The sequence below is a fragment of the Vicia villosa genome, linkage group LG1 (genome assembly GCF_029867415.1).
Source record: "Vicia villosa cultivar HV-30 ecotype Madison, WI linkage group LG1, Vvil1.0, whole genome shotgun sequence".
Lineage (NCBI taxonomy): Eukaryota > Viridiplantae > Streptophyta > Magnoliopsida > Fabales > Fabaceae > Vicia > Vicia villosa.
In genome coordinates this window covers 99,673,724-99,692,168 of record NC_081180.1, presented here as the reverse complement: position 1 = coordinate 99,692,168, position 18,445 = coordinate 99,673,724, and positions in this window count along the sequence as shown.

The following is an 18,445-nucleotide window of genomic DNA, read 5'->3' as shown; positions in this document are numbered from 1 at the left end:
TACTACTAGAACTCGGTTCCTCCCACCTGGGAATCGGTTCCTACGCTGCTGTATCAGAAAAATACCATTTTTTTCAACACCGTATCGACCCGAATCCATACCAATTTGAACCCAAATGTATTATAACACCAAAACAGCAACCACAAACACAATTAACACATTTATAACACATTTCAATCATCCAATTCACACCACACATGATCAATACAACATTATTAATCAATTCTCCCAAAACCTAACATTCCACAACCTAAACATAACTCAATTTGCATGAGCAACATGTTTAATTCCATTCTACTACCTATAAACCCATAATAGAAGATCAATGGAAGAGCCCCCCTTACCTGAAGATTGATTCTTCGCTCTTCCTCTGTCGCACTTCTCTGCTTCTCTTCTCTTTCACGTTCAGCTTTTTCTCTTCTCCTTGGTTCTATTCCTCTTTCTCACAATCCCTCTATTTTGTGAAAAATGAAATATAATTATTTTAATTAGTAATAGGGTCTACAATGCACCCCCTCTTTACTAATCACAACTTAAGCCCAATTTCTTAATTCCTCATAATCCTCAATAATTCCAAATAATTCCCCATAATTCAATTAAATTAATTTAAATTAAATTATGAAAATATGGAGTGTTACACTGGAGCTTGCTCTTTTATCCTACGAGGTCTTTATTCACTTTAGAGTTTAGTTTAGGTCGAACAGTCAATGTTCATCAGTTATGGCCAACATCTTTGTCAAAAAAATAACTTAATAAAGAACTTTTGAAAAATGCGGTGATAAATCAATTTTTTTGAAAATTTTTGAAAATCACGTTGATAAATCAATTTGGTTTTCAAAAAATATAAATTTTATACCGTTTTTTTTTTTAAAATGAGGCATTTTCAATCATAATTTCTATTTTTTTTAAAAAGGTGGTATTAAATCATAATTTTATACTAGATTTTTGAAAAAACCGATGTAAAATATTCTTTTGTTTTTTGAAAAACCTGGTACATCATATGATATTTTTTTCATAATATGATTTAAACTCAGATTCAAACTAACCTAGTGACATAAAATTTGAGCCCTTGGTAAGGGCATGACGCGGATTGCCATCTTAATGGATTAGTATTGTTGATTCTAAGCTATTTAAACACTCCACATTTTAAATCATTCATTATCAACTATTCTCACATAAACTACCAAAATCAAGTCAGATTCCTCTCTCTCTCTCTCTCTCTCTCTCTCTCACACACACACCAATTTAAACTAATGGCCAAGAGACCTAATGTTCCTCCTCCTCCTCTTTTATCAGAAGCTGAAAGAGATATGATGGTTAACTATGTCAGGGAGAATCACATTTAATTTCCAGCACAAGTACAAGATGAGTGTCAAGTCATGATCTTTAATCTTGTTCAGGATATAAAAGGAAGGACAGTGATGAATATCATCGACTTGGATGTTCAAGAAGTGGTGGAGCAGTTGAACAGTCTTGAAAGAAAAGGGGTTAGGGGAGATTCGCTAACAAATATGAAAGCCTTGTTCTCTGATTCCCGAAGGCAGGCTGCATTCTGGAAGAAATCAGAGTTGCAGACAGATATACTTCACTGTGATACCATGATTTCCAAAGAACAAAACTTAATCAGGTATCACCAACGCAAGTTAGATTACTATGTGGCTATAAGAGAACAACGCATTGCAGACATGGAGAATGTTGATATTCGCAGAGAAGACCTGACAGGAGAGTTCGAACACAACGGGAACCTACGTCAACAGGATATTGATCAAGTATGAGTATGAGTCGGGTCTAGGGCTTAGTTCTCTTTTCTTAATTTTTTTGTATATGGCTTCAACTGGATAGCTTTTGAGTTTTGATTCAAAGCCTTTGTGTGGCTTCTTGAGGTTTTTCTCTTGCATACGTGTAATCACCCCTTACGTGTTTATTTGCATATTCCATTTCTTGTTTAATTTCTTTATGTGGAATTAGGAGCACAAGGGTTGATTATTGTTTTTTACGTGTTTATTTCGTGTTTCATTACGTGGAATTAGCAGTACAGTACACGGTTCATTATTGTTTTTACTTAACATATGATACTTTGAAAATTGGTTTTCTATAAAAGTTCTAAATAAAATTTTACTAACAATTAATCGGTTGGTAAATCGCATGGTACCACTTTTTACTATAACATATTCATAGCATTAAGAAATGGTTTGTATATCGGTTCTTTGCAGAATGGTGGCTCTCCTTATAAAATACGATCATAGGGCGACCCTTTTTTTAACTATCTAGGGACTATGAGTTTTTCAAAAAGTGCTATGTATAAATCTTGAAGTTAAAAAAAAAGGTAAGAATAGTAGGCTTGGGTATGAAGGAAAACGTAAAGCCGCTAGAGAAAGCTCCCATAGAGAGGTACTCAACTTTGCGCACTTACCATTTTTAACTCAAGAACTCTTTTAATTTGGTTCTTTTTGCATTTGATTCTCCTCCATGAAAGGAACGTTTGGCTCAAGAAAAATAAAAATAAAAAACACACGAGGGAATTGGATTTGACCTAAGCATAAACATGGTGACTCAAAATTTGGATTTTGTGCAAGCCCTAAAGTGGAAAATGCGTGAAACTTAACTTGGAACAGCTACCACGTGTGCAAACTTCTTTGGCTTGAACAAATGCATCTCACCAAGTCCAAGACGACCTATAATTTCTCAAAAATCACACATTTCTTGCTCACTTTCACACGCTTGAAAAATTAGAAAATTCTACATGGATTCACACGTTTGGGATCTGATTTCACACCCACCATGAGCTCATTCACTTTCCTAAATATAGAGCATTATCCCCCCTTCATTTTCAAGCTTGGAAAGCTGCAGAAACTCAGCGTCCATCTCAACCTGATACCCATAAAAACCAGAAGTTGGTTCTTCAATTCTAACTTGTTTTAATTTCAAATCAAAACCCAGAAACCATCATCGGCATCATCTGAAGCTATTTGAACAATCACAAAAGTTTAAAACACTTGCAAGTACCTACTCCATTTCACCATTTTCAGACCTTAAAGCATCACTTCGAAAAGATAGATACGAGTTCCATTTCACAAAAAGCAAGTTACCACTCTCTCTGTCTTGATCTTCTGATGTAAAACCCTCACTCATTTGGAATTTATTCATCACCTATACCATTTAATTTTACTTTGAAGCTTCTGGGTTTTCTGCGTATTTTTCCAAATTCTCTCTGCTCATAGTGAATTAATGTCTCTAATGTAGAGAGATGAGAAAGATAACATAAATAGAAGCTTAAGCATGAGGTGTTTGAGCTTGTAATTCAGAGTTCAAGGATCTGTAATTTTGGCTAGAGGTTGAAGAAGAAGTTGTTCTTCACACGCTTTGGAACCAAAGTTTGAATTCCAACCAATAGCGCGCTTACACCTAGCTAGCCGTTGGATTTTAATTTTCCTTTTTCTATTTTAATTAATTTGAATTCTACTTTCTTTCAAAAATTATTAAAAATAGCTCCAAAATGATTTTGAATTTTCCATCTTATTCCAATATAAATTCATTTTAATGCATTTTAAATTTTTTTTCTTCATCTTTTTGGTTTGACTTCTATTGACTTGGATCATGATGAGGTGATTAATGTTTTATCAAGTTCGAAAATCCTTTGAATAATACTTTGATTGCATGAACCTTCATCATTTTAAATTTATCATTACATGATCATTTGGATCATTTTTGGTACTTTGGATTGATGATAGGTTTATCTCATTGTGTCATTAAGAAAACTGAGTGAACTTGAGATTGATGATAGGTTATGAATTATTCAAAAAATAAAAAATATTAATAAAGATAAAACCCTAAAAAAAAGCTTTAATGTGCTCTTAAGGACTATTGGTTCCTATCATATGCTTGTGGAGTTTGGACTTTGGAGTTTTCTCTTTGCTTGGAGTTTAATCTGAGACTTTGATTCATTTGATATAGGGTTCATCAGATGCTTTGAATTTCATCTGATACTTGAGACTTCATTTGCAAACTTTGGATTCATCTAATACACTTGTGATCTTGAAACTTCATCAGATAATTAGCTTTTATTTTGTTGGCTTAAGGGTTCATCTGATCACATGCTTTGCTTGCTTTCTTGTTGCTTATTATGTGGTTAAAATCCAAATAGAAAGGAATGCTCATTTTGAGCAATGTCAAATGTTTGCTCCATCTGTTAGTTATTTCATTTGAACACACAAATGAAGGATAGAAAAACACTTAGAAAGGGGGGGTTTGAATAAGTGTACTTTAAAAACTCTTAAGATATAAATAACTGCAAAAGGTTTTTTATCCTGGTTCGTTGTTAACGAAACTACTCGAGTCCACCCCCTTAGAGTGATTCAAACTTCACTATATATAGGCGTTTGAGAAGATAACCGTTAGGAGCATTTAATGCGTTGCGTGATCCGTACAGCATTGCATTTAATGTTTCACTCTTTTGTCAACTACCTCGAGCCTTGCTTTTCCTGCTTTTACTGACTTTTCCTTTAATAGCTTCTAATGTTCCTTTTGTCAGTCAGCGTAGTCTGCCATCTTGTACTTGCTTCTGATCTGATCTTTGTAGATACAACGTTTGAAATAATCAGAGTCAAACAGCTTGGTGCAGAGCATCTTCTTGTCTTCTGACCTTGAAGATCTTCTTAGCGTGATACCATAAGAACTTCAGTGCTTCTGCTTCTTAACTCAAGTTCTTCTGATGCTTTAGTAGACCATGTTCTGGTTCTGCTTGACCATCTTCTGATGTCTTGCGAGAGCATGTTCTGAATGTTGCATACTTGAACCTTTTGAGTCAATGCTTCTTGCGCTGATTTGTGCATACTCTATATATATTTCCTGAAATGGAAAATGCATAGGATTAGAGTACCACATTGTCTTATACAAAATTCATATACATTGTTATCATCAAAACTAGGAATATTGATCAGAACAAATCTTGTTCTAACAATCTCCCCCTTTTTGATGATGACAAAAACATATATAATTGATATTAATTTGCAATCAGAATATCAGATGACTAAAGACAATTACACAGTTATAGCATAAGCATATAAACATAGTGTGAATATGTCTCCCCCTGAGATTAACAGTCTCCCCCTTAAATAAATACTAGAAGAATTTTAAATAAAAGACTTCCCTGAGTATTTTCCATTTCAGTCGAGACTTTCACATTTGTTTAAATCTTCAGAACATTCAGAGCTTCTGCTTCTTGCTTCCATAGGACAGCTTCAGAGCTTTGAATTTCTTCTTGAAACATTGCATGCTAGATTGTATCAGAATATTGTTGAATGTACCAGAGCATCATCAGAGCATCTCTACATCCTGAAATGTTTCAGAACAAACTAAACGACAAAAGTCAGAGCATGAATGAATCAGAAACATTCTTTTAAGAAGGAACATATATCAGAGCAAAAACTCTTGTTAGTTCTTAAACAGAATGTATATCAGAACAATATGAGGGATAAGAATGTGTTAGAGCATATTCTTCCACGAGAATATCAGAACATTCTTCCTTCTTGCTTCTGATCTTTGAAGCTTCACAGCACTAAGCTTGCTTCAATTTCCAAGAACATGCTTCTATCTTGAAATAGCATATTCTTCATGTGTTTGCTTCTCAAGCCAATCACATGTTCTTCATGTATTTGCTTCTTATGCCAATAAGATCTTCTTATGCCAATCCTACAAAGATATTCTCAAAGACATAGAACTTGTAAATATCGTTAGAAATGTTGAGACTTAATCCCAACAACTGATAATATAAATCAAATCAATTATTACGTTTTCTCCCCCTTTTTGTCATAACATCAAAAAGCATATAAAAGATTCAGATGAAAAACAAACAATATGGAGAGAAGATAATATTTTATTGATTGATCAAAACGTATCAGAAGATACATAATATGCAAGAAAAATAGATGCAAGAACAAAAGAAACAACTAAGACCAAAGGACTACGACTAGCCTAGCTTAGAAACTAATCTGGCCAGAAGGTCTTGAATCTAAGAGGTGCTTTCAGACTGCTTCTTCATGAAGGTTCTGAATTCCTCATGTACTTCATCATGCTTATCCAAGAGAGAAGCTAGAATATCTTGGTTCTGTTGAAGAGCCTTGATAGCGTTCGCCAGAACTGAAGGTTCAGAAGAGGAAGCTTCACAGCTATCATTCAGAGGGATAGCATTTCCAGCAACAGCATCCAAGATGAGAACATCTTCTTGATTTTCCTGAACAGGACTTTTCTCAGAAGGATGATTCTCAGCATCTTCCATCTCAACATCAGCTTCTGACACAGAAGCATCTTCAGCATATTCTGGATCAGGGATCACAGAATCTTCATTCTCCATAGCTTTAAGAATCTCAGCCAGATTCTTTAGAGGAATGGGAGCAACAACTTCTGAAGGGTGGACAATCTCAGGAATGACCATGTCTGGTGCTTCCTCAGAGGGATTCTCCCTTAGCCAGTTGAATAGCCATTGAAAATCTCCAGTCAGAACAGGATATTTTGGCTTCCAAACGACCATAGTCAGGCAAGGTTCATCTTCCAACTAATCCACAAACTTCTTCTCCTTAAGAGATATCCAATTTCTGATTGGATGATAGTACTTGCCATCATCAAGATCCAAGCAGTAACCAGAAGATCCAGATGCTTCAACAACACATCTCTTATGGATGTTCAGTGCATCATTCTGAAAATCCTTTCTGAAGCGATTCCATAAGCACTGAGTAGCAACATGATCCAGCTTGGAGTCATGAGCAGCTCTCAAAATTTCCATCCTCTTGCTGAACTTTATATTGAACAAAGCAAGGTCAATAGGAATGGTGGGTTCAGGAGGGTTAAAAGTGAAGCGATAGTCAGGGTAAAGAAGAGAGTAAGGGTTGGATTCTCTGTTTGGTAAAGAAAAGGTTAAAGAAGGTGGAGATTCTGTGGTGAGGGTAAATGAAGATGGAATATCAGAAGGTGTTGGGGGAAAAACATTTAGTGGTTGGGGATTGAAGATTAGGGTAGAAGGAAGTGGTTGGGAACTATTTGGGATAATGAAAATGTCATGGGGTTCAGAAGGAGGAGGCTTACTTTGAGAGGAACGAGCAACATTCAAAGCACGGAAAGATTCCCTGATGCGCTTTTCCTGAAATTCTTTGGAATTTACTTTGAGAGGATCATAAGTGATCTTCTGCTTCTTAGCTTGCTTAGCTTCTTCTTTTGAAGCTTTTCTTTTCAATCTCTTTCTTTCTTCTTCTGTTCCTTCTTCTGCAACTCAGCCAGATATGGAAGAACTCTTCCTCGAATCCATGCAGGATCAACAGAAGATTGAGCTTTGACAGAAGACTTCAAGTAACGCTTAACAGCCTTGTCAAGCTCTTCTTTGAACAAAGGAGCAAAACCTTCAACAGGAACTCTTGTAGTCAGAATATCTGGAAATATTCTGGGAATAGAAGTTACCTTCTCAATCAGACACATGCTTTGTAGATCAAAAGCATTCAGAATGTGTCCTTGAATGACACAACAAAATTTGGGCGTCCCAACAGTTTTCAGAAGTTCCAACATGTCACTTTTAATCAGAATGTCTGAAATCATTCTGGCAAGAGGGATGACGTTCTTCTTGAAATCTGGATACTTATTGCGTTCTTCATCTCGTGATTCTTCAATATTTGTTTTCAAATGTTGAAATAGAATGTTTGAGATATTAACTTCAGTCCCTTTTCCAATGCAAAAAAGAGAAAACTTCTGATCTTGATTGATGTATGTAGAGGTAAAGGATCGCTTTCTATGATAGAGAGATCCTATAATAATCTCATCCCAAACTCTGTAGAACGGCTTCAACGAACCAGTTTGATGAGATGCAACACCAGAAGCAGTAGATATTTATTTATCAACTGTTTCCCAATTAACTCTACCAGGAAGAGCACCTGTGATTCCTTCTTCATCCTCTAGATTGTACAGCTTTCTGATCAACTTCTCAGTTACCACGACCTCATGCCCTAACACAAAAGAGATGATAGTTGTTGGAGTAACCGTTGCATGAACCCAGAAATCCTTTACTAAATCAGGATATACTGGTCCAACCATTCTTTCAAGGTAGTTTTACTAACCTTGTTCCATCGTTTCAGCATTAGTATTGAAACCATGTATCCTTAGGTTTTCAAAATCTACCGATGATTCACAAAGAACTTCCAGTTCAGTTGAAAGAATAGAACACGTCTTCGAAGGAGCGTAACCGTATTTGCGTTGAACAAGGTGAGCAGATGACATTTTTCTTCTTTGAGTACTTGATGAAGAAAGCATGAAGATTCTCTGAGATTCGGTTTAGAACTAGGGTTTATGAAAACAATGAAGGAGAGAGAGATGAATGAAGAGAGAGAATGTAAAAAGATGAAATGAATGTGGAGATGAGTATATACAGGGACAAATTTGAAATGAAATGCAATACGTGTTTGAATGAATATGATTACAGAAAACATGGAATCAATTGCATTTAATGAGAGATGACGTTAGGAGAGATAATGTGAAATTTGAAATGATTTGCACAGTTACCTAGGGCGGCATCTCCTTAACTGCACGCATGCTTGTCCAAATAGAGTGAACACGTGTTCATCTTCTGGAACAACTGGTGACAGCTGTTTTACTTTAAAAGAGATTATGAATCAACTTAGAGAATGAAACGTTAGTAATAACAGAATCAGAACTTCTAAATGATCACAATCAGAACTTCTTATAAGAAGATAATCCAAACACATTTCAGAACTTATCCATACGTCAGAACTTCTCATCTTCTCATTCTGGGCATAAATCCATACTGATATTCTTCAGAATGAACTTAAACCTATCTTCAACAAGGGGTTTTGTAAAGATATCAGCCCATTGATGGTCTGTATCAACAAAGTTTAAAGAAAGAACACCCTTCTGAAAATAGTCCCTAATGAAATGATGTTTAATCTCAATATGTTTAGATTTGGAATGTAAGATTGGATTCTTAGATAAACATATAGCAGAAGTATTATCACAGAATATAGGAATGTTACTCTCATATATCGGATAATCTTCTAACCGACTCTTCATCCAGAGCATCTGTGTGCTACAACCAGCAGCAACAACATATTTTGCTTCTGTTGTTGAGAGGGCAATGGTAGCTTGCTTCTTACGGTACCAGGAGATCAGGTGACTTCCCAGAAATTGACAACTTCTAGAAGTACTTTTCCTTTCAACTCTATCTCCAGCATAGTCAGCATTACAATATCCTACTAGGTTGTAATCTTCAGATCTTCTGTAGACTAAACCAACATTAGTAGTACCTTTCAGATACCTCAGAATTCTCTTAACAGCTGTTAAGTGAGATTCTCTAGGATCTGATTGGAATCTTGCACACAAACAAACACTGAATAAAATGTCAGGTCTAGAAGCAGTAAGATATAGAAGAGATTCAATCATACCTCTGTAGAGCTTCTGATCTACCTTCTTACTTACCTCATCCTTACGTAGGATACACGTAGGATGCATAGGAGTTTTGGCTTCTTTGCTTTCAGAAAGTTTGAACTTCTTCAGAAGTTCCTTCACATACTTCGTTTGATGAACATAAGTTCCATCAGAAGTTTGATTGATTTGAATCCCAAGAAAATACTTGAGTTCTCCCATCATGCTCATCCGAACTCAACCTGCATAGACTTAGCAAACTCCTTCCCAAGTGTAGCATTAGAGGTTCCAAAGATAATATCATCAACATAAATTTGACAAATTAAGATATCTTTCTTAAATGTTTTACAGAAGAGAGTCGTATCCACTTGTCCTCTAGTGAAACCATTGTTCAGAAGGAAAGAACTTAATCTTTCATACCAAGCTCTAGGAGCTTGCTTCAATCCATACAATGATTTCTTTAGTTTGAAAACATGTTCAGGAGACTTAGAGTCTTCAAAACTGGGAGGTTGGTGGACATAGACTTCCTCATCTATATAACCATTTAAGAAGACACTCTTAACATCCATCTGATATAGAGTGATGTTATGTTGAGTGGCAAAAGAAATCAATAAGCGGATAGATTATAACCTGACCACTGGTGCAAAGGTTTTTGTATAGTCAATCCCTTCTTGCTGACTATAGCCTTGAGCAACCAGTCTGGCTCTGTTTCTTACAACTTCTCCTTTTTCGCTTAGCTTGTTTTTGAAGACCCACTTGGTTCCAATGATGTTGAATCCTTTTAGTCTATGAACCAGATCCCATACATCATTCCTTGTAAACTGATTTAGTTCTTATTGCATGGCAATTATCCAGTCTAGATCTTCTAGATCTTGATCAACAAAAGTTGGCTCGATCAAATAAACAAGACCTAATTGACCTGCATTGTTCTTAAGGAATGATCTGGTTCTGATAGGATCTTCTTCCTTTCCAAGAATGACATCTTCTGAGTGAGCAGAAGTGAGTCTTGAAGATCTTCTGATAGTTGGCTCTTCAGAAATTCTGAGATTCTCTAAAGACGCAGCAACTTAATCTTCTGATCCTTTGCTTCTGAGATCTTCAGCTTCTGATACTTTGCTTCTTGGTTCTTCAACTTCTGAGATTGAGATATTTATATCTGTAGAATTCTCAAACTACTTAGGCTTTTCAAGACCAAGCTTATCATCAAATCTGATATTGATTGATTCTTCTACAACCAATGTTTCAGTATTGTATACTCTGTAGCCTTTAGAGAGTTCAGAATATCCATGAAGGAAACACTTCTGTGCCTTAGAATCAAACTTACCAAGATGATCTTTAGTATTCAGAATGAAACAAACACATCCAAAAGGATGAAAATATGAAATGTTGGGCTTTCTGTTCTTCCACAATTCATAAGGAGTCTTATTTAGAATAGGTCTTATAGAGATTCTATTCTGAATATAACATGCAGTATTTATTGCTTCTGCCCAGAAATGCTTAGCCATATTGGTTTCGTTGATCATGGTTCTGGCCATTTCTTGTAGAGTCCTATTCTTTCGCTCTACAACTCCATTTCGCTGTGGAGTTCTAGGGCAAGAGAAATCATGAGCAATACCATTTTCTTTGAAGAACTCCTCAAAGAATCTGTTCTCAAATTCGCCACCATGATCACTTCTGACCTTTATGATTTTGCACTCCTTCTCAGATTGAATCTGAGTGCATAATTCAAAGAACACTGAATGAGACTCATCCTTGTGTTTTAAGAACTTTACCCATGTCCAGCGGCTATAATTATCTACAATGACTAATCCATATTGATTCCCTCTAACAGATGCTATTTTGACTGGGCCAAACAGATCAATGTGCAGAAGTTCTAGCAGCCTAGAGGAAGAGACAACATTCTTAGATTTGAATGCAGGTTTGGAGAACTTGCCCTTCTGACATGCTTTGCAAAGAGAATCTGATTTGTATTTCACATTTGGGAGCCCTCTGACCAGATTTAGTTTGTTAATCTGAGAAATCTTTCTCAAACTAGCATGGCCTAATCTTCTGGGCCAGACCCATTGCTCTTCACTAACAGACATAAGGCAAGTCACCTTCTGCTTCTTAAGATTAGAAAGATCAATCTTATAAATGTTGTTCTTTCTCTTGCCTGTAAATAGGATTGAGCCATCCTTCTGACTTACAGCCTTGCAATACTTTTGATTGAAGATTATGTCATAACCATTGTCACTTAATTGACTTATGGACAATAAGTTATGACCTAATCCTTCTACAAGAAGTACATTAGATATGGAAGGAGAGTTACCAGTACTTATGGTTCCAGAGCCAATTATCTTGCCCTTCTGATCTCCTCCAAACTTGACTTCTCCAACGGACTTAAGCACCAGGTCTTGGAACATAGACCTTTTTCTCGTCATGTGCCGCGAGCACCCAGAGTCCAGGTACCATGACATGCTTTTCTTTGTCTTCTTTGCTGCCAAGGATATCTGCAACGGAAATTATCTTGTCCTTAGGTACCTACAATTTCTTGGGTCCTTTCTTGTTAGTTCTCCTCAAGTTCTGATTGAACTTGGGTTTAGCATGATAAACAACAGGAGGAACAACATGATAATTCTTAGGTTGAGCTGCATGACATTTTCTAGGTTGTGTCACATGCTTCTTAGTGTGTGCTATGTGAAAGCTTTTGGCATGTGATGTGAGCCTAATATCATGAGAGTGGCCATACTTGAACTGATCATACAATGGCTTGTATGTGATATTCATATCATCCACAGGTTCAAGTTTGTATGGGGTTTCACCCTCATAGCCAATGCCAACTCTTTTATTTCCAGAGACAGCATATATCATAGAAGTAAGATGACTTCTGCCAATACTTCTAGATAAGAACTTTCTAAAGCTCAAGTCATATTCTTTCAGAATATGGTTCAGGCTTGGAATGGATTTTTCTGAGTCAGAAGGAGATCTAATATCTTTGGATAATTTTAAAACTTTTTCCTTCAGTTCAGAATTTTCCACTTCCAGCTTCTTAGTTTCAGAATCAAATAGCTTTTTCAGCGTTTTGTATTTGATACTAAGATGAGCCTTGAGTTCCAGAAGTTCTGTTAAACTGGAAACTAACTCTTCTCTAGATAGTTCAGAAAATACCTCTTCAAAATCTGATTCTGATGTAGATTCTGATCCATCATCAACTGTGGCCATCAGTGCAATGTTTGCCTGCTCGCCTTAAGAGTCTGATTCTGATTCTGATGAATCCGAATCATCCCACGTTGCTATGAGACCTTTTTTCTTATGAGACTTCTTCTTGGGATTCTCCTTTTGAAGTTTTGGACACTCATTTTTGTAGTGACCAGACTCATTGCATTCATAGCATGTGACCTTCTTCTTGTCAGATCTTCTGCTTCCAGAAGATTCTCCTCTTTCAGGCTTCTTTGAACTTCTGAAGTTCTTGAACTTCCTTTGTTTGCTTTTACAGAGTTGGTTTACCCTTCTGGAGATCATGGACAGTTCATCTTCTTCTTCTTCTGATTCTGATTCTTCAGACTCTTCTTCTTCAGCCTAAAAAGCGTTAATTCATTTTTTATAATTAGATTTTAATGCAATAGACTTACCTTTCTTCTGAGGTTCATTTGCATCTAGCTCTATTTCATGGCTTCTTAAAGCGCTGATCAGCTCTTCCAAAGAGACTTCATTCAGATCCTTTTCTATCTTGAATGCAGTCACCATTGGGCCCCATCTTCTGGGCAGGCTTCTGATAATCTTCTTGACATGATCAGCCTTGGTGTATCCCTTGTCAAGAACTCTTAATCCAACAGTTAACTTTTGAAATCTTGAGAACATTTTCTCAATGTTTTCATCATCCTCCATTTTGAAGGCTTCATATTTCTAGATCAAGGCAAGAGCTTTGGTCTCCTTAACTTGGGCATTTCCTTCATGAGTCATTTTCAGTGACTCATATATATCATAGGCGGTTTCCCTGTTAGATATCTTCTCATATTCAGCATGAGAGATAGCATTCAGCAAAACAGTCCTACACTTGTGATGATTTTTGAATTGCTTCTTTTGATCATCACTCATCTCTTGTCTTGGGAGCTTTACTCCACTAGCTTTCACTAGATGTTTGTAACCATCCACCAGAAGATCCCATAAGTCACCATCTAAACCAAGAAAGTAACTTTCCAGTTTATCTTTCCAATATTCAAAGTTTTCACCATCGAGTACTGGTGGTATAGTGTAGCCATTGTTTCCATTGTTATGCTCAGCAGAGCCAGATGTAGATGCAGGTGTTGGAGTCTTACCAGCCATCTTGACTTTAGCGTTTTTCTTCTTCATGGATCTTTTCTAAACACGGTTAAGTGCTTGCACCTTAGAACCAGCGCTCTGATGCCAATTGAAGGATAGAAAAACACTTAGAAAGGGGGGGTTGAATAAGTGTACTTTAAAAACTCTTAAGATAAAAACAATTGCACAATGATTTTTATCCTGGTTCGTTGTTAACGAAACTACTCGAGTCCACCCCCTTAGAGTGATTTACCTCACCTGAGGATTTAATCCACTAATCACACTTGATTACAATGGTTTTCCACTTAGATACCCTCTAAGTCTTCTAGAGTATTCTGATCACAACCTGATCACTCTAGGAACACAATGCTTAGATACCCTCTAAGACTTTCTAGAGAATCCGATCACAACTTGATCTCCTCTAGTTCTTTACAAATGAATCTAAACAAATTCTTACAAGAGTTATACAATGCTTCTTAAAAAGCTATAATCACAACTGTGATATTTCTCTTAAAGTTTAAGCTTAATCTCACTAAGATATTACAACAGTAATGAAGTGAGGTTGAAGATGAAGTTTGAGAGCTTTTGATTTGACAGCATTTCTGTATATTCGTGCAGAGTGTTGTTCGTAAATTCGTAGGTTGGTAACCTTGCTTCTGATTCAAACTTCACTATATATAGGCGTTTGAGAAGATGACCGTTGGGAGCATTTAATGCGTTGCGTGATCTGTACAACATTGCATTTAATGTTTCACTCTTTTGTCAACTACCTCGAGCCTTGCTTTTCCTGCTTTTACTGACTTTGCCTTTAATAGCTTCTAATGTTCCTTTTATCAGTCAGCGTAGCCTGCCATCTTGTACTTGCTTCTGTTCTGATCTTTGTAGATACAACGTTTGAAATAATCAGAGTCAAACAGCTTGGTACAGAGCATCTTCTTGTCTTCTGACCTTGAAGATCTTCTTAGCGTGATACCATAAGAACTTCAGTGCTTCTGCTTCTTAACTCAAGTTCTTCTGATGCTTCAGTAGACCATGTTCTGATTCTGCTTGACCATCTTTTGATGTCTTGCGAGAGCATGTTCTGAATGTTGCATACTTGAACCTTCTGAGTAAGTGCTTCTTGCGCTGATTTGTGCATACTCTATATATATTTCCTGAAATGGAAAATGCATAGGATTAGAGTACCACATTGTCTTATACAAAATTCATATACATTGTTATCATCAAAACTAAGAATATTGATCAGAACAAATCTTGTTCTAACAACAAAGGCTTTCTTTTGGCCTACCTTACAATGAGAGCTTTTATTTCATGCTTTAGGATAGTCTCTTCATCTTCTACCACATTCTTCAATTTTCAAAACTTCTCTCTTTTTCTACACCTTCTTGTTTTCAAACTTAAAATCTTTTCTTAATAAACCTTGACTTCGTCAAGTGATCTCGTCAAATATTTTTCTTAATAAATGCTAAAACACTTAAGCATATTCAAACTCTTTCAAAAAATCTAAAAAAGGACATGCATCATCAAATTTTTGTTTTTGTGCATTTGTGCACCTTTTTCTTTTAAAACCTTTTCAGGAAGGAAAGCATTAGTATAAATTATTGTAATGATGCAAACCCTAAGCCCCTCAGAGTTGAGATTGAAATTGTTGATATTTTCCACTTGAATGTGAGACATGCTTGTCAGAAAGTCCAAGTAAAGCTCTCCATATCAAGATGATGCAAATACACACTCCCTCTTACTAGTGGATTGCAAATGGTGTTTTCTACTCGAACGCAACGAAATATCTGTTTCTTTAGAAATACACACTCCTCTCCATTCTTAAGAGACTTCTTTATATAAGCATACAAAAGATTCGTTTGAGGGTAGGAAGGGAATTTCATAAATTTCAGTTGTATTCTTGCATAACAGTTTGCAGGAATGTTACAATAGTATTGTCCTTTCTTCAAAAAATCAGTGTAGTTGAAGGAATATTTGATCATATACTATGTGTTATTTTCTCGTGTAAAATCGTTTTGGTCTTATCTACTAATCATTAGTTTAGAATGTGTGTTGATGAAGCATGCTTAGAATGATCAAAAATTGTATGAGAGCCTTCAGAACCTTGTCTTCAGAGTTTTTGAAACCTTGTCTCAGAACTGTAGAACGCAAAACTTCAGAGCTTGAAAATATTCAGAAGCTCTTTTATCATAGTCAGAGTCAGAACCATTTTTATGAACGTTTTTCAGAAGCGTTGTTTAATAGCATTCCAGACTTGACATAATCTTGTAAAGCACACTTTGTTTATCTCCTTAGATTCAAAGTGTGTTGAGTTCAAAAATTGATGGAGTCACCTGTTACTTCTCCAGAGTCGGAACCTGTTAGTATTCAGCTATGCACTAGACAAAATCATTAGGGTACAAAATTGTTCTCTTAGAAACAATGTATTGTTATCATCAAAACTAAAAGCCAGATGCAAAACCAAATCTTGTTCTTACAATCTCGTCCTTGTTGATTATGCAAAAACATTCATTGTTAGTTTCTGCGACAATCACACAACCATCACGCCTTGACATTTGTGGCGGTTTAAACCATCGTAACCTGCCAAAAGTAATCGTTGCATATTGGCAATTTTCTTGTAGTGACTTGGTCAATGAATTGAAATAAGTAGCCCCCTTTTGAGAGTTTGCCACCAAGCATAGAGCCGCATGAAAGTAGAACCTTAAAGTCAGGCCGAGGGAGATGGGAGAAGGAGACATGGTGTTAAAGTAAGTTGTTATGCTTGCACAGTAGGGAAAGCTACAACCCAATTGGGAAGGGGCATATCACATATTCCAAAAACTCCCCCACCGCGCGTACAAGTTGCAATAATTAGACGGACAACTTCTACCTAGAACTTGGAATGCTCTTTATCTTAAATATTATCACAATTAGATTAGTTGTAGTTCTTAAGGGGGCATGTAGCCCACCTATATATGAATATTTGAATGTTTATGAAAAAAAGAAGTTTCTTTTATGTATGCTGAATATCCACATGTCATGCCGCCCTAAAAGGTTATTTGAACATACTGGACTTCCACAAGAAGATCTTTACTGCCTCTTAAGGAAATATTTCTAGACTTCCACATGAAGGTCCTTGTCATCTCTTAAGGAAATGTTTATGGACTTCCACACGAAGATCCTTGCCGCCTCTTAAGGCAATAATGTTGGACTTCCAAAGGAAGATCCTTGCCGACTCTTAAGGTAACACATAAATACTAGACTTCCATAAGACGATCCTTGTCGCCTCTTAAAGAAATAATGTTGGACTTCCCTAGGAAGATCATTTCCGCCTCTTAAGGCAATATAGGAATGTTGGACTTCTATAAGAAGATACTTTTTGCCGTTAAGGAGAATATAATCGTAATATCCACGAAGGACCATCTAACATAAAGTTGCACCCAAGGGACGCGACTGAAGTCTAGCCCAAGAGGCTTAATTTAAAAGTCTTGTCTGAGTGCTTGATATAAGTCTCACCCATGAGGTCTAACGCCTCGCCCAAGGGACTTATAGTCTCGTTAGTCAGACTCAACATGTAATCTCGCCTGAGGGACTATGAGTCCCATCAAACATGCTTATATAAACTCCCCTCTTAAAGGACTTGAAGTTTCCTTGGAAAGGATCCAACATAAACTCTCGCCCAAGAGACGCGGTTGAAGTCTAGCCCAAGAGACTTAACTTGGAAGTCTTGTCAGAGTGCTTGATAGAAGTCTATCCCGCAAGGTCCAACGCCTTTCCTGAGAAACTTGTAGTCTCGTTAGTCAAGCTCAACATGTAATCTCTCTTGAGGGACTATGAGTCCCACCGAACAGACTTACTGAAATTCCCCGCCTAAAGGACTTAAAGTTTCCTCGGGCGGGATCAAACATAAAGGCTCGCCCAAGGGATGCGATTGAAGTCTAACCCAAGAGACTTAGCTTAAAAGTCTTGTGTGATGAATTGATAAAACTTCTGCCCGAGAGTTCCAACGCCTTACCCTAAGGGACTTGTAGTATTGTCATTCAGGATCAACATATGACTTTGACTTAGGAGATTCAAGGACTCGTGATGCCTTAAGGCTCTGTAATTTAAAGCACTTTGCCCTTTGGTTAAAGCACTCATGCGTAGGGGACTGTGTATTATTATATTTGTGAAGGGTCGGGTAATAGGCGGAAGAATGGTGACTTTAGGAGGGGCTAGTCCTATACGCCACCTACCATATGAAATCGCCTCACCATAAAAGCCCTCATACTCGCCCTGTTAGAGGATATGTTGAAAAAGACATTTCTCAGATGAAGGACAGTTAGAGTCATTTGACTGGTTCAAGTCTCCCTAGAAAATAAGGATTCAATGGTTCCTCTTTATTTGAGTGAGCGACTATTAGTTCCTAGAAAACCATAGGCTCAAAGGGACTATATAAATATCTTTTCACTAAACAAGAGAGAGACATATCATCAAACCCTCAACATAACGCTAAAATAGACAGAATCTCTCATCTCACGTGAGCTGGTCCTCATACCACCATAAAAACCACAATCATCACCAAACAGGACCTCTCGTTGTCGCAGGGAAGTCTTAACCACTATCATCGACTAAGGAACATAAATACACAACACACATGCTAGTCACCATAGAAGAATATAAAATAAAAATGACCATTGTTGTTTAGACACAAAATACGAACATTATATATAAAGATTATATAAAGAGGAATGTTATTCTTACACTCATTTCCTATAGTGATAGTCAT